Source organism: Trachymyrmex septentrionalis, unplaced genomic scaffold (genome assembly GCF_001594115.1).
Source record: "Trachymyrmex septentrionalis isolate Tsep2-gDNA-1 unplaced genomic scaffold, Tsep1.0 scaffold22, whole genome shotgun sequence".
NCBI lineage: Eukaryota > Metazoa > Arthropoda > Insecta > Hymenoptera > Formicidae > Trachymyrmex > Trachymyrmex septentrionalis.
In genome coordinates, this window is record NW_017305375.1 from 1,746,928 (window position 1) to 1,764,851 (window position 17,924).

Below are 17,924 nucleotides of genomic sequence, written 5' to 3' on the forward strand. Positions count from 1 at the left end.
ATATATAAGTATAACATATTATACATTTAATTTTAGCATAATTATAAAAATTTTATTATTGTGTGTGTGCGTGCGTGCGTGCGTGCGTGCGTGCGTGCGTGCGTGTGTGTGTGTGTGTGTGTGTGTATACATGTATAACAAATTACATGTATAAAAATGTTATCTGACGCGTTTTTACTTCAAAAGATAAAAACGTGCAAATTTCACTGACTGTATGAAGTGATTACATTGTTGTTAGACAATGGAACCAGAGAAGCGGTCTTGCAATTGTTTCCTACTACTTCCTCTGGAAGGCGGAAAGAACCAGAAGCTAGCGAAAAATTTTAGCTACCGTGCCGTGTGGTTAAACCGCGCTTTTTGGAAACCATATGCGTAGTAGAATCGAGGCTGACTTTTCCGGATAACTCATACAAGTACAGACAGTTGCCAACTGCGAGTGCGCGGTAACGAAACTCTGCGTGTTTATTTGCTCTTGACTTATTTCGGCTAAATTAAAATTGAGCGAGGAACGTTTTTTGACATTCCGTCGAAAAATTCATAGTCTCAGACAAATAAATGAAAAGAATAAGTATGACCTATCGTAACTTTTTAGTGATTTTTTCTTTCCAAAAAAACGGATTTTTTATTTTTTTTTCTAATTTTAATTTTAAAGCCTTTTTTATTCTTCAAGCTAGTTGAATATAAAATGCTTTATTAATATATAAGGTCTCTTAATTACTAAATTTATTAAATATCAAATTTATTTTGAAACAATAAAAAAATTAATAGTTTACGAGATACTTAACATTTCGCGCCAATATATGTCAGAATTAAATATAAAATATCTCGTAAATCATTTTTTTTATTTTTGTCTTAATTTTATATGCAGAGTAATTAAAGGAATTATTTGTAAAAAAAACATATAATTCCATTAAAAAGAGTAGAGGTATCTTCATATCTTTTTGGTACTTTTACCTTGAAAAAAAACAATGTTATCAAAATACGTCCCCTTTAAAATCGTTCCACTTTTCTAAAGTATTTGTTCGTATCATCAACAATTTTAGAGAAAATTGACTGGATTGATTAAAATGGGCCGCTCTGTATATATATTTTTTAATTTGCAACAAATTGCAATAAATTGAAATAAAAATAAATGCGAAATATTTTGTATACTATCAAAATGAATACAGAATAACTCGTATCGCAAACGTTCTCTTCTATTAACGGTACAATATGTGTTGCCGCAGGAACAATATACGCGCTTTGTCAGATTAAATAAGCATTTAGTAATTTTGCTGATGGACTTGTAATTGTAAGCGGGATTTTTCAAATCCACGTTATACGGTGGTCAACGATCTGTAATCGTGAGATTTACGAGCGCACTGAGTAACGGGTCGAGCAGACTGATAAACGAGCGAAGTTCTGAGACGAGAGAATGAGAATAAGCACAACCTTTCATATAAAACACACACCCCATTTGTTTGTGCAAAACCGTACATGTAAAAAAATTTTTTGAGCCTTCAGCGTGCACGAGAAAAAAGTTTCAATCGATAAAATGAAGAGTCAAACGGATGCGGAATTGAAACAGTCTAGATAGCTGTTTCTCGTAGCGCCATTTTTATGGCATAGCGCCGTACGCCTTTGTGTGTATCCTTTTCTTTGCGTTCCAGGAACAATCGACATGGAAACGACAAAAGGATATAAATTCGAAATTTTTTCTTTAAAGCGTTGTTAGAGGTAATGAGATATATGAAACAAAAGTATTTGACGAACATTTTTCCCGTAGAATATAAAGGAGAATTTCTCGAGCGGATAAATTTCATATCTCTTTCAATAGTGTAAGCAGACATATCGCATAAGTGCGCAATGATAATCGAGAAATACAATGTTAAATGTAGTGAATACCTTTTAATAGCAAGACTTAAATTAGCAAATCTATTTTGCTCTTGCTACGCAATTTCTTCGGAAACTGCGGACGTATCATAAAATTCTGTTCTCTCGCATGCACCGTTCATGTCCCACGCGAACATGTCACGTTTATACATGGCACAGATTTTTGCGTTACGCTTTTCATTCAAGTCGAGGGGAAATGTCGTCGAAAAGTACACGTCACCGCTCGGGATGACTGTTATCTGACAGCATTGTGGTGAAAAAACGTCGCGATTTACAAATGAAAAGCGGAGCTCTTAACGAACGGGCGCGGTTCCGTATTCAGGTGCTATTCACGATAAGTGTTAAAATGGGACACACGCGGGACATTGTTGGGACAGGTCGAGAGGGAAAAAAACAACGATAAATTCTCGTTTCGCACGTCATTCAGGATATCCTGAGTGCGAAACAGATGCTTCCGCGAACAAGACATCCGCGCGAATCGTCATATCCGTGAAAAGGTTGAAGAGCGACGCGTGGGATCGCGTGATAGTCTGGCGGAAAACGGTTATGCCGTTTGCGTCGAGTCAGCGTCATAAATTTTACGAACATCCAATCTGCTTTTCTTGAGTGCTCGCGCACTTTCCCGGACCCGTAATGCATCGCTTGATGGTTTAAAAGCGCGTAAACGGATTGAACCACGCGTTAACGAAGTGTTAACGATAAATGATAGTGCCACTGGCTGAATATCTTTTTGGTCGGTAGATTTTTGCTACACCCTTTGTCATTTATGTTGTTACGACCCAAGAGTTCTGAATATTTTGTATTATTTGTACAACATACTAAGCTCGCAGCTTACAAATGGGTTAGTTTTTGCGGATTATGTTGGACGAACACGTAACTCGAACATCGGCGCGCTATATTCTCGCGTATTATCTCTATAAAACGTATCTGGGTTTCCAGAATTCAACATAAATCAAGAATGAATAATGAGGTCGATGTGATATGAAAGTAGCGTGTTTAATTAATTAAATAAATATTGTACGTTATGTTTCGTTAGATTGCATGGATAATTTAAAAGAACGATTTATGAATGAGATTAAAAGCAATTTTACGTATGTGAATACTAGAGGAAAAGATAGCAATATGAAACCTTAAATTCTTATAATTAACTTATAACACTTAAAATTCTTATAATTAACTTCTTGTCGGACACAATTAAATGTAAACTTTATCAATATTTTTATATTGAATGATCTAACAAGTAAATAATGTAAGCTCGGGACTTTTAACGAAAAATATTGTAGAGCATTATTTTTTGCTAAAAATTTTTGCGGTTATTTTAAAATGATTTCAAAAAGTCTTTGAAGGTATTTGCGAATTGAGGAAAGAAGTACTAGTAGTAAACATTTCACAAAAACAGGATCAAAGCAAGAATATTACTAAAAGAACGTGTTCTTGAAAAGAAACTTCTGAATCTAGATAATAATATCTCAATACATTCAAAATTCTCTTCATGTTATATATATAATAGATGATTCATATATGGAAATAGATTTCATATATTCGTAAGACGAGAACTACAATGTATAAAATATCATTTACCGATTTTCTGAACGTATATCTTTTACAACATATATTACAAAGAAAAAAGTGGTAAAGTAGGTCTCATTTTGTTTTTTATGTATTTTCTTATTTTTTAATTATATTCAAGCCCATAATATTACAAACAATTATTTATTAAAAAATCCGTGTTTAATATAAAATATGTTTAAAATTATTAAGATAGTTCACAAAAAAATTATTTAAAAAGAGACATTATGCTGTAACTATCTTAATGTGATGGTAAAGTGGTGAGCGTTTTGAATATTTTTACAGAATTAGATTCCTTGAGGTCTATTTGGATTTTACGAAAAGTTCGAACCCGAAGAAACTAAATTCTGTAAAAATATAAGAGGTGCCCACTATTTACACGTATAAAATCCCTAGCTTTCTCAGTCATTCCATCACATCCGATAGTTTACATCACAATGTCTCTTTTTATTTAAATAACTTTCCCATTTTGTGAACTATTTTAATCATTTTAAATATGTTTTATATTAAACATACATCAATTAATTATACACATATATTTGTATATGTCATTTGCAATATCATTGATTTGAATATAACTTAAAGTAGAAACAAAACAAAATAAGGATTTATTTTACTATTTTTCCTCTCTAATATATTGGAAAAAATATGTCGGTAAATGATTATTTTGACGTAATACTTCTCGTCTTACGAATGTAGTCTTTAATCGATGTTGTAAATGGAACGGCTGAGAGAGCTAGGGATTACACGTGTCAAATATCGGCATCAATTTGCAGAAGGTGCCTTGGGAGTGCCAATTATGCATATCGAATACATATATGGAGTATATAATCGATTTCGGTATATCAGAGCGTCAGCAAAATATGGGGTAAATAATTGAGAATGCGTGTCAATTGCAATGACAAAAATTCCTATGTGCGAGAGTAAATAAATGGCAGCGGGAATTTATAATGATTAAAGTGGATTGCGCAAACTGATTTTCGTAATTGGAAAAATCAAACTGATCGAGCGAACGTTGAGTATACGTGTGCTCGAATTATTGCTTTGATTAAAACGATCAGTAAATGGCAATTAACAATTAGTGCTTTTTTTTAATTCTATCACTTTTTAAATATTAATTAAGAAGTATAGAAATATAAAAGTAACTATTTCAATAAATTATTTTGAAGATTTTTCTAGTATTTTTTTTTATATATATCTTAAACATATAGTGAAATTCTCTCATTTTGATACGTACCTTTATATCGTATCTTTGCATTCGTTTTCTTTATTATCTGTTTGTATTTATAACTGACAAGCTTGTATTATGATGTTATGTTAACAGAGTTACACAGGTAAACAGATAAACCGAAGAGAAAAATAAGGCAACAGTTTTTATGACGTTTTCATGCTACACCGACAACGGAAGTAGTAGAGCTTGGATTTAGTCAGACATGCAAGTTCAACCGCATGAATAACCGCGGCTTCTTTTCTTACGCATCGTTATGCATGGAAAGGAGTTGATTACGTTAGTATTACGAGATTTGCTTTATTTCCATTATAAAATGATAAAGAATATCTGAATATTTTTAAATACAAATGAGCAAGCTCTTCTCTCATTCGATGATAAATAGAACATGAAATAATACCAATAAGAAATATGATATTGCAGTGTTTACGGATCGATAACTTCAAGGGTTTATTGATTATCGTCCACATGTTGGACGTCGCTATCAAACTTTTTATATTTTTTTCCTGCGATTTTATATAACTTCGTGTATTTTTCCTACAGTTTATAGATTTCTTATTTCCTTTTTTACATTCTTTTTTCACTTATACTTCGAATATTTCTAGAAAACCCTGAGAACTTACTCGAAGAATAAAGAGACACTATTCGCGATAATATATTGTTATGGCTCTTATTTTTATAGATATAACTTTCAAATAAATCGCGCCATGAAGCACTAACTGAATGGACGTAAAATAATATTTTATTATTGTTGAAAATCAGTTTTAAATAGAAAATGGATCGTAAGATTAGCATCCTATAAACGGAGGAATAAGATTAGTGTCCCGTTCTATTATTTCACTACACGGATTTGAGCTGCAGCTTCGGATAAGCAGCTTCTATTAGAAACCGTCTCTTTCGTATATCCGGTAGCTGTTGTTTCAGCAATTGGTGGCTGTACAACCGTGTGGTTACGATCGAAGGAGATATATATACGAAGAGATTGACGGCTATGGTAACAAGTAAAGTCTAAAGGTGGTGAGAGGGTGCCTGCAAAATCGTAAAAGACGTAAAAGAATAAATTCGCCTGTTTGTACGGGTGCGAAACTTTAAGCGATGTTGCTTGTTGTAAAAAACGTAAAACTTCGTCCGATCTTTCCCGTATTTTTCTATGATATTGCTAACGCATGATGACTTTTGTAAAACTTTACGATATGTCTTTATATAATATAAGTTGTTAAAAAGTAAAGAAAAGATTTAATGTATGTTTATTATAAAATATTTAACAACAGAAATAAGTTGCATAAAGGAAGCTTTAGATCTAACAAATATGTTATGTATCCGCAGATATCTTTCTCTAAACTGCTTTCTCTTCATATATTTTCGTACTGCATGATATTTTTATGCGCAAATTGTATAACTTACGATACATCACAATTCAATGAGATTACCAAAATATATATATCTAAGCTCTCGTATCGTTGACGTGTAAAATTTACGTCGTCGGCAGACATCTTTCATCCAGGCAGGAAAATAGAAACTCAAAGAGAGAGAAGGAACACGCGATTCGATCGGACTTTCCCAAAGGTGTCGTATTCCGGGAAGTTCCACCGATAAATAATGGGACCGTTCTCCACGCTCGTGTTCACGCATTGTCGTATATGTACGTGCAAGTAACTTCAGCTATTTGAACAGGACAGATGTCGGCGGAATGAATCGTGAGCTGACAACGCCGCCATAACGTGTTACAGGACATCAAGTTTTGGATAAACAGGCGTAATTCTCTGCTCGGAATTTCTGTATAAATCTTAATTTTCATTATATTTTAATTTTTATATATATTATATTTTTAGTTAATGTTTATTAATAATTAACTTAATTTATTTGTGCACTAATAAAAATAATAAATATTTTTATTGTTTTTAATTAGACAATTAGATATGTCTTAGAAAAAAATATAACAGTCACAAAACTAATTGTCCAGATAATGCATTATTGTATCAATGATCCCTCCAAATTGTTTTTTGAGTGTTAAAAATTGTGGTTCCACGCACACTTTACGACACTAGTATCACAATTTGTTGATAAATATCTTTAAATGATATACTCAACAGAAAGAGGAAATAGATAGTGCTACTATTTTTCAAGGGAATAATGTACAACACACAAGAATTCAATACTCAACCTGAACACAATATTCAACCTGACAATATATGTAATTAAATGAACATGACGTTGGACTTGTTACACATTGTTACGTTTTATGTGATTAATTGATATTATGATAATATATCTGTTATACATGGTAATTACATTTATATGCTGCATAAAGTATAGGAACAAAGAAATTAATTACGAAACGTATTTGTTTGACATTAAACCATAGAATATTTTCTATGATACCAGTCAATTTGCGTAGTAAATTAATTATTCGATTTTGTTGCTTTTCTTTATGTTTACAATTCGCCGGTATACTCGTATGTTATAATTGAATTAACAAATGAAACGTTTACAGTCAGATCTCTCCTACTAGAGATATATTTATTGCAAATATGCTTCAGTGTATATATCGCATATGTAACGCAACGCAAAGGTAAAACATAAAAGGTAGATATAAAACTGATTAAAAGTGACAATATTTCATAATTTTATTTAGAATGCAAATATACATGCAAGATAGAAGCAAATACATGCAATGATAGAAGCCTCTAAATCTGATTCAGACTACACCGCCTAAAAATACGATTTAAATTTATGTAAACTATTGCCATATATCGCATATCACGGTACGATGCAGCGACCACAGCATTATTTCCATTCCTGAATAAACGCAGAACGCAATTCCAAATAGATTTGCTCTTTCGCGCGTGTTTGAGCGTAGGCGCGTGTTGAAATTGCAATTTGAACGGTGAGCGTAATTGTTTTCTAAGTTACGGGTGACAGACGCAACGTTTGATTATTCCTAGATTAGAATTTTATGAGATTATTTATCTCTGTTATCTTTAACGTCGTTATAAATTACATTTTTATTAAAACAAATAAGAATATATGCAATATAGGTTTTAGGAAGAAATTTTATATATATAACAAAAAGAAAAAATCAACTCATTTCATTTGATTTTCAAAAATTGAGAACAAAATTATTATCGTTTTCATATTAACTCTATCGTATAACGATCAACAAAAACTTTATTATTTATTAATCTGATTTTATTAAAAATTATATAATTATAAAGTTTATAAGTATTTCTTCCGCTTATTTCTCGATAAAACAAAAGCGAATTTTTAACTAAAAAGTACGTGATTATTACTACTTGTGTCTTATAATTTGTCGCGATAATGTTACTCCCCTTTTCTTCATTTTCTTTTTCTGACTACTCGTTGAGAATTCAGAAGAGAACTCGATGAAAGAGAGCTCCGCGTTTTTTCCTATTGCTCGCACCATTTGCCGCATTTCTTTCCATCGCGACTTCCGTTATGTCGTCGTAACGCAGGAAGAGCCAAGAACATAAATAAGCCTGGCAGAAATTAATGCGTACGAAAGTTTTTTTTCCGGCCGGAAACGAGGTTGTCGAGCATGTTAAAAGTTCCATAGAGGTTCGCTCGAAAAAGTCCGTGAGTGAAAAGACGAGAAGTGGTAAGCACGCGTCCCCTGTGAATTGCGTACGATTGCACTCGAAGTGGAATAGTCTTGTCATTCGTTCTGCTCGCTATTTCCAGTTCAGTGATTACCAAACTTTGCGGCGAATGATTTTCTGGATTAATTTTAATTTTAATTTTTTAAGTAAATAACATCAACATTTTTACGACATTTACAATCCTTTTCTTATTATTTTGCATTTTCTTATTCTTAATTTTTTTCTAAAGGTCTTTTTAAATAAGAAAGGAATTAATCAGTGGAATTTATTCTATAATATAATAATCGACTTAAAACAGAGAGAGAAAAGTAAACGTTATTAAATTAATTTTAAATATTGTTAATGAATAATATTTTCTCACAAAAATCTTATTTGATATTAGTCTATTTAATATTTGTAAATTATTTAGTATTAAAGCACTAAAGATTTTAACATTTACAGTAAGTAATCAATCACTATCTTCTAATATTAAATTTTTATAAGGAATATATTTAATAAAGCAATATGGAATTGTATTAAATATAATACGCTGTTGGAACTTTATTTGTTTTTTTGTACACTCGTATGCAAGATAACGCATTATTTATGTCTAATGCATTATCTAATTCTCTCTAAACAGACTAAATAATAGTAAATATATACCTGTTGATTCGATGAGATTCAAATGTGTGTAGCTTCCTCTAAGCGTGAACTTTGAATGACGCGCGTCTACCTTTGACTGTCCACCGTGATAACTATATGTACAATTTCAAAAGCGAATGTCAACTTAACATGACACTTGCAAAACGATATTTCGCACAATAATCAAATGCTTCACATTTCAATTCCAATTGTGGTTTTATATCGCAAAATACATTTTGTGTAAATTTTCTTGATAACAGCATCTTTAAAATATTGATAAAACTAGAAACGCAATTTGTCAAATTTAGTAGTTTTTGTCAAGAAAAGCCAAAGAAAATCTTCTTCTATCGGCACTTCTTCTTTCGGTTCCTAACGTTTTATATTGCTGCGACAGAGAAAAAGCTCGTAAAACTGGCGAATCCTGGAATATCCTTTGAACTCGCTGTTAGACATGCCGAATATCCGACCGTGAAAATTTAATACGATGAGTACAAGATCAAATTTTTCGCATCTTAATGCTATGAAAAGAATTTTTGCCTATTCTCTTTATATTTTTTATCTTCCATTATCATATGCATAACGAAAATAGGACAACATAAAAACACAGATATGAAAATGGATTTAAAAGTTTGATGTGTCCAAATTGTGTATTCTTTTGGCACAATAATATCATATATCATTCATACAGTACCACCGCATTACGTATGTAAAGACATGTACATATGTATAATGGTATTTATAATTCCCAGTGCTCTCTTCACTCTGGTGGACAGCATTTAGTATTCCATCCGTATAAAGCAAATCAGTTTTACGATAATCGGATTGCTGACATCTGTCATCGAACGTAATGATTTTTCGATGTGATAAAAAAAGTGTGCGCCTATCACAATTTCACGAGGTGAGCAATATGGATATTTATACCATTTCTAGCAATCTGTCGATGTGTCGCATTAATAATGCATAACACGTAATTGATTATCATAGAGCACGAGATAAATAATGAATGTACGTTGCATGAATAGAAAATTAATATATGACTGATATCGAATTGCATCGTTAGAATATGATTAATAGTCACGACAAATTTAATCAATAGCGAAAGCAAATAAACGCAGTTCCTGTGAGGGCAGGAAAAAGCGAGACTTTAGTTTAAAAATGTACAATTAATTTTTATTTATTTTTTATTTGTTTTCTACTTTTTACTTTACAAACTGATCATGAAAATTTGCTTACAATCCGAAATGTTTACAATTGCTTACTAAAAATTCGAAATAAAAATAAAATAAAAATTTAATAGCTGTTAGCGTCATAAAAAAAACTGTATTGTTTGAGATTTCATATTACGTAAAGTAGGGGAAAACGAATTCAATGATTATATTATTTATATATTTTAATGCTAATATTAAATAATTTCGTAAATTATCAATTGTTATAATCTCAAAATTGTATTCTATAATGAGAGATCTTACTTAAGACTTACTTATCATATCTAACACGGAATCTTAAAGTGCAAAATTGTTCATGGCGATAACGGCGATGCATACTAAAACGTAAAGAGAACGGAGAAGAAATCGTTAGCTGATCGCGAAGGAGTCAATGGAAAAGAGGAGTTTTAATTTTCAACCCTAAAAAAAAGTACAGACAATCTTCCTACTAAATTCAGTTTCAATTTTTCTGGGAACGCTTTTTAAAGACCACAATTAATAGTGGTTTAGACAAAACAAAACAACAAGATTATTAACGTAATTTGCGTATAAAAAATAAATTGTGTGTCATTATACTAAAATCATGTGTAATAAAATATTTCGGGTATGCAATAGGCAGTTAATTTTATAAGAAAAAAATATTCTACATCGAATACGAAAATAAATACAAATATTCTCCTGCAAAATTGTATAAAACTTATCGTGGAAGTGGATTTACAATAGATATCCTATTTATGTACACATGGAAATTGGAAATAAAACTATGTAGTGTTGTAACAACGATTTTATATTCGAATCCACTAACCAAAAGGTTGAGCAGGGTTTCAATTGCAAATAAACGAAATAGTAGCGGAATGAAATAGCATGCAAAGTGGAAATTTTGTTGTAAATTCCGTTTTTGCGATCATCATTTTTTACTTAAAAAAAAACTTATATATCCATAGCAGAAACAAGATTACGATTTATTAATAATTTATTGAAATACAAATCGTTTATTCAAATTGTTATTAGCATAAATAAAGCAATTATGATTGACATTCGCGAAAATTGTATATTTGTGGTACGTTTGTTTATTTCTCGTGTTGTAATAATTCATTTCTATTTATATTTAGTTAAATGAATGTCATTATTCACAATTATCCGCGTTAATAAATTTTATTAGTTCAATTTATTGGTTTAATTCATCACTTTCAACGACAATGAAAATGTTTGAATAAATGATATTGTTGTAATGAATATGCACGTTAAAGAAGCATTCAAGAGCAGATAATTAAAATTTCTAATTTCTGATTCCAATTCTTACTTTCCACAGAAAATAAAATTATGATTCCATATCATTTTGTACACACGTCAATTGCGCGAATTCTAGCATATACATATACATGCATAATCTGATTATATTGCATGAATGTCCATAAACCGCATAATTTTCTGCTTTACATTAGTTCCTCCTTTGACATATGTAACATCAAAGTGCGTGATAATCGTGCGCAATTTGCTGTTTCTCATATAATTGCTAAATGCAGATTACAACTGAAATAAATATAAAAATCTCATGTATTATCTTAGTATATGACAACAACATTATTAAACTTTTGCAAAACGAAATTTCATCGCGTCGTTTTTTTTATAATTTCATATTTTTAATAGACTTATATAAAATATCACACGAAGAAGTATGCACAATGATTTCGTATAATCAATATGTAAAGCAATCAAGATTGTAGACTCTAGACGTAATCCGAAAAATTTAAATGTCAATATATCAAACCACGACATGATTATAGAGTCACAAGATATTGCAAACTGTATCAAACCGAAGTTTAATTCCAATGTCGTCTTGTCAACTACAGACTTATCGAAGAACATATATAATTATCTGTAATGTGTATTTATAAAACAATTCAAAGTTTTATTCTTATAGAAAATTGAACTCATAAAATAAAAAATAATACAAATGAGTGTAGAAATTAAATTTGATTAAAACGAGTCTTAATATCTAAGAATTTTGTGTGAATTTTTATAATGTGTAGTTTTTATTTATTAAAAAATAATAAATTTTTAAATAATAATCTGAATAAGAATTATACACAATAAATAATATATGTATACTGTAATAATGTATGTAACATATAATAATTTATGAAAATTAATATATACGAGTATGTATCTATTTTATAGAACTTCAAAAAACCTAAGAAGGATATTGATAGTCATGTTTATATGAATATTGAAGTAACTAAAAAAATATCTTTTAAATAGAATAAAAAGATTTAATGTCTTTCTAAAAAGATTCTATGTCTAATATAAAAATAAATGTAATTGTATTTTTAATAATACAAAAGAAAAGCAGCAAATGTCCGATAGCAAATGTTCAATCGTAAGAATTGTGATTATTGTAATTTTGGATAATAATATCGTTAACTTAAATGTTTATAGCTAGCCGAGTGCTCACTGCTACGTGTCGCGATTAATAACCATAGCCAATTTATATTATCTACCTATCGCTGGGCACACACACGACGAATCTGTAAAAACTCGCGATAATCTATTTAAGCTCAGCTCGCCGTTTTCAGCCATAAAAATTATCAGTGAAATACCAGCCCGGAATACCTCGCCACACGCATCACTAGCAAGAAATTAATATATATCTTCTATCTGTATGTAAAATTTGCCTATAATATTACCATTTCATATTCTCTTGTGATCTCATATAAATTCCACAAAGATTTTCTGATATTTGAATTAAGCTAAAAAATTAAGTAAAAACGCCGAATTTTTTTTCATTTATTCATTTAATTATTTCATATGCAAAATTATTTTGTACATGAAATAATTGTATTTCTTAAAACTATCAATTGGATTATATCTTTTATAATTACGAATTATTTTATTATTTTTATGGCGGTTGTAATTATTTATATTAAATAGATTAACATGCAAAGTATAAAAATTACAATTCATGTGAACAAAGTAATCTGATTGATATATATCTCACGGATTTGTATCTCTTCTTACAATCCTTTTAATTTTATCAGATATGTGTCGTAGAAGTAGCTCTATCGAATCTCGATAAGACACATTCTTGGCAGTCTGCTTCTTAGGAAGTAGATACGAAGTAGAAGCATTTCACTCAAACACGTTTCGCGCCTCGTAAAATGGGGCTTGCTCCAAGTTTTGCCGAGAAACGAAGTGAGACGATGCGAGTAAAATCATTAATTAAACGCTGGGAAAGGAACACATGGGGTATCATATAACGGGCTTATGTGCGTGATGTACCTTTTGTGATGCAATAATGGAGATCTGCGAATGATCGTCGTATACGTATAGACAATGGTGTTTTTATAAGAGAATAAAAAACGGATAATATATATATAATAAGGAAGAATAATAAAAGCGATATTTTTACACCGCTCTTCATCGCGCTTCATCACGCTCGAATCATACTTAATATTGTCGATAAGCCACTTCTGTCGATGATAGTGGAAAAGTGTAATAAATTCTATCGCGGCTCGCTGAAATGGATATCACGCGCGGGGCTTGCGATCAATTTAAAACGACCAGCTATCAGCGGTGACGCGCTACTGGAAAACTATTAAGGTGAAGCTTTTACAAGTACAAATTGGAGCGCAGCTTTCCAATGAATATAGCTATTTTGCATATATCGAATTTATCACGAAGCAAGAATAGGATCCATTCTTATTGTAATTGGTGAAATCATCGAGTGACTTCGATTTCTTTTAGGAATACAAATCACGTCTGATTTACATTAATAATTCGTTTCATAAATGATCAATGTCCTTAAGATAGAATTTCCCTTATCTTTATTTTGTAAAGAAAGATCTATTTTTAGAAATTACATAAATTTACGTCATTTATTGATTCATATCGCATTCATTCATTGTTAAATTTACAACGTCAAATGATACCCAATTTGCATTATTTATAATCATTTTTATAAATTGTCACTACTCCTACTCAATATTAATCGTCGTTAATTAACTGAAGCAATAAAATGAAGCAATTTAATTCAAGGAATTGTATTAAATTTGACTCAAACTAATTGAAGTAACAAAGTTAAGCAATTTAATTCAAGAAACTGTATTAAATTTGACTCAAACTTAGTATTTATTAATGAACATCGTTTTTAAACTTTAAAACTAATTACAAAAATAGATTGATTTATATTATAACACAGGTTAAAAACATACAAATTAAAAAGAACAAAACGACAAAAGAGTCAATTAAATAAAAATAATCGCCAAAAGGAAATTACTAAAAATAACAAGTTAAAAGTTTCTGCGATTTGATCTTCCGTTAAATTTACGTACTGCACATCTAAAGAATTGTTTAATATTAAAGATGCTTGCTAAGAAAGTTTTGAAAACTTGGTCAGAGAACTGCGAGCAACAACACGATCAAACTACTTCGTAACCACGGATCTGCCACAAGCGTATCGTTCAATATCCGTCGAGCTCTGGTGTCTTGTTTTGTATAGTTTGAATCAATCTCCAAACTACGTATCCTTTGGATGAAATAATAGTAGCACAGATGTGAAACTTCCACGTGACATATCTAAGATCAATGTTTGTCCATGTAACTTGTTATTTTAAGCATAATACTGACATAAGAAAAAAATTATCTGATTATACAACATAATATTATATCTTATTTTTTTTATATAGGGAATGTACAGTTCTATTTCGTTAATTCGTATCACAAAAAGATACAGAACAAGAAACTTCTGGCTTCCATAGTTCTTTATAGCTTAACACGAACGTGATATTTGTAATTTAATATCTTAAGTGCTGCTGCAGACGCCAATAGCAGTTATAATCAAATAAGACATAGATAATAACCATTTTGGACAATAGTAATTAGATACGTACGACATGAATCATAAAAATCAAATTTTCACAAATAATGCTCAAGAGTCTTTAATGTAAGAGTCTTAAATAGATTAAACATGTCTATATTTTAGTTAATTGTAACTTTAATTTAATACTTAATATTCTCCCTTAAGCATTGTTAAATGTATTCAATAATGCAGTGAATAATTCAGCAGTGAATAAATTTACTACATTTACATATTAAATATGCTTATGTGTAATGATCATATTGCAAACTACACGCTTTGTAATATTACATTACAAACGCAGCTAACAACATAACTTTACTTCTTCTTCTTAAAATGTATTCGTGACACACGATGTGTCTCTTGATTGTAGAATAGAAATGTTTTTTTCAAAGCTAATGCAAACACATTGCCTGTTTTGCTTTGTTCCGTACTACATTCGTATTTCAAACGGCTTACGAAATAAGAGAACTCAGCTTCAATTGCTGCAATTAGATACGTACTCGGCAGTAGTAAATCCACGAGGCTGTCGATAAGGCTTGAGTAAGTACGCGACGCTCCGGAAGATAGAGGAAAAACGCTCGTGCGTGACTTTCGAAGGTGAGAAATCTTGAGAAGCTGGGGTATGTGATGCTGTAATGCGATACGATAGATCACTTGATTGAGACACCAAGATGGATCACGTCTGGCAAAAACTTCACGATTTGGCTTCCCTTTTCACCCGTTGACATAAGAAGGCCTTTGTCATTCCTTTAATAACTTCTCTGTAGGAAATGCATGTACTGTCGTCACTCAATTTCATTCTCTTTCTACTCTTTCTATTCGAGACAAAGAGTTTTTCATGCGGGAGTAATAAATTGTGAACTATGCTCTCTTCGATATAAAATATGCAATGAAAAGTAATGAAGAACCGAACTTTCACAGTTTCTTCAATCTTTCGTGAATATTATCATAAATCTCAAGAAGTACTTTCTTAAAAAAAAGTTATTAATTTTTCCAAAAATTTGTATATTTATTTTACACGTAAAATATTAATAAATTCATTTCAATTATAAAATATATTTTAATTAAAAATCTGTGTAAAACATAATAATGTATATAAAAAAATGCCGGCGAAAGAAAACAATTAACCACAAGATATTTAAATCAAAATAATATTCTATCTTTTATAATTAATGTAACTATCAGCACCTTTTCTTCTTTTTGCCAGATCGAACGAAAACACTTTTAAAGTAGCGATGTATAAAAAAAGATACTTGTTTCCTTATATCGCGATCGTTATCGATAGCCAAGTCCGTGTCGCTGATATATATCGTAGGAAAATTAACGGCGGCGTCTTTCCCGGAATAGGATAGTCGACGGAGCGCGTCGTAGCGTCGAGATGCTGTGGACGCCACCGAGAGAGCCGAGGAAAACGAGAGAAAGAGAGACAGAGAGAGAGAGAAAGGAGCGTCACGACGACGCGGAGGCTGACGACGCACTGACTGCCCGCCTGGGTGCTCCCGACAGTAGTCGCGCAGGATGAGAGAGAAAGAGAGTACGAGACAGGAAAGGGTGGGCAGAGAAGGGAGAGAACGAGAGAGATAGATGAAGAGAGAGTGAATGTGGATGCAACCCTGGTCTCTCGATCTCCTAACTGCACCGACACCCTCTCGCCGTGCCAAAATCCATCCACCCACGCGCTTGTCCGCGAACACCCCCGATGTACCCTCGTTCTCGGTTGATCGAAAGTTGCACGCGTCGAAGATCGCGACATACTTTCAGCGACGACAACAGTGATGACGTGAAAATAGCGGAGCGCAGTTTACAATTATGAATATTCTCATCGGAAAATGATTTCATCGAAAATTTCATTGCCTAAGGACAAAGATCGCGCAGATGATGATCATGAAGAGACAAAGTATGTAGCATGTTCTCAGTGTGTTTTTTATAACGACTTGTACAGAGGTCGTTAATAAGTTCACCTAATGAGGTGGGTACTTTATGGCGCGCTTTACATATTTTAATGAATTCAGTAACTTATAAAAATATGCACACACATGTGATTAAAGTAATTTATATAATATATAATATCCTTCAGTGCTTTTTCTTAACGAGTACATATATTTAAAGGTGAAGAATTTTTCAAATTCGAGTGCATGTTTCATATTTTACGTATTTTACACACAGTTGCGGGATTCTATGTCAAGTGATTTAACGCTAGCAAATGAAACTTGAATATTTATTTAGATGTTATAATAGAGCGTATACAAGAATGTTAAATAATAAAGACGCGCTGAACAGCTCATTTTTGGAAGCGGCCAAACCTTTTTTCGCTACACTTCGTGTAGACAACGAATGTTTTTAAATAATTGCGCAAAAGTTCATGTTAGTTTAATTTAAATATACAGAATACTAAAGGTAAACTGTGTGTCACATATATTTTTATTCATCTTTCCTGAAAAATAATAAGATTATGGGCTTTAATTTATGCATACTTGATATTATTCGGAAGTAAGTTAGAATCTCAATACTCTTAATTGCAATAATAATTTAGATGAAAGCTTAGTTTAGGTCGCGCAGCTCCTTTTGTGCTTAAAATCAATTAATTAACTTGTACTGCCGCTATATTTTCCTTTGATGACTGCAATTTGCGTTTTCTCGAATATCTCGGAAAGTTGCCAGTATTTCTCATTGCACTTTCGTTAAAGATTATGTTATTATAGACAACGACTTATGAAAGTATCATAAATCATATAATAGCTGATATTTGATATCAATTTTACGAAGTTGCAAATCACTCATCACAATAACATACCGCAATGCTCATTAATTGCTCTTGTTATCTACTTCGCTTAGCCGACACTATGATACATTTCTGACTACGTTACATGCAATAACGCGAGTCGTTTTAAATGTCTCTTATATTGTATATCGTGCTTTGCGTGCTGTGTTTCGTGTAAAAATTCCTACATTTC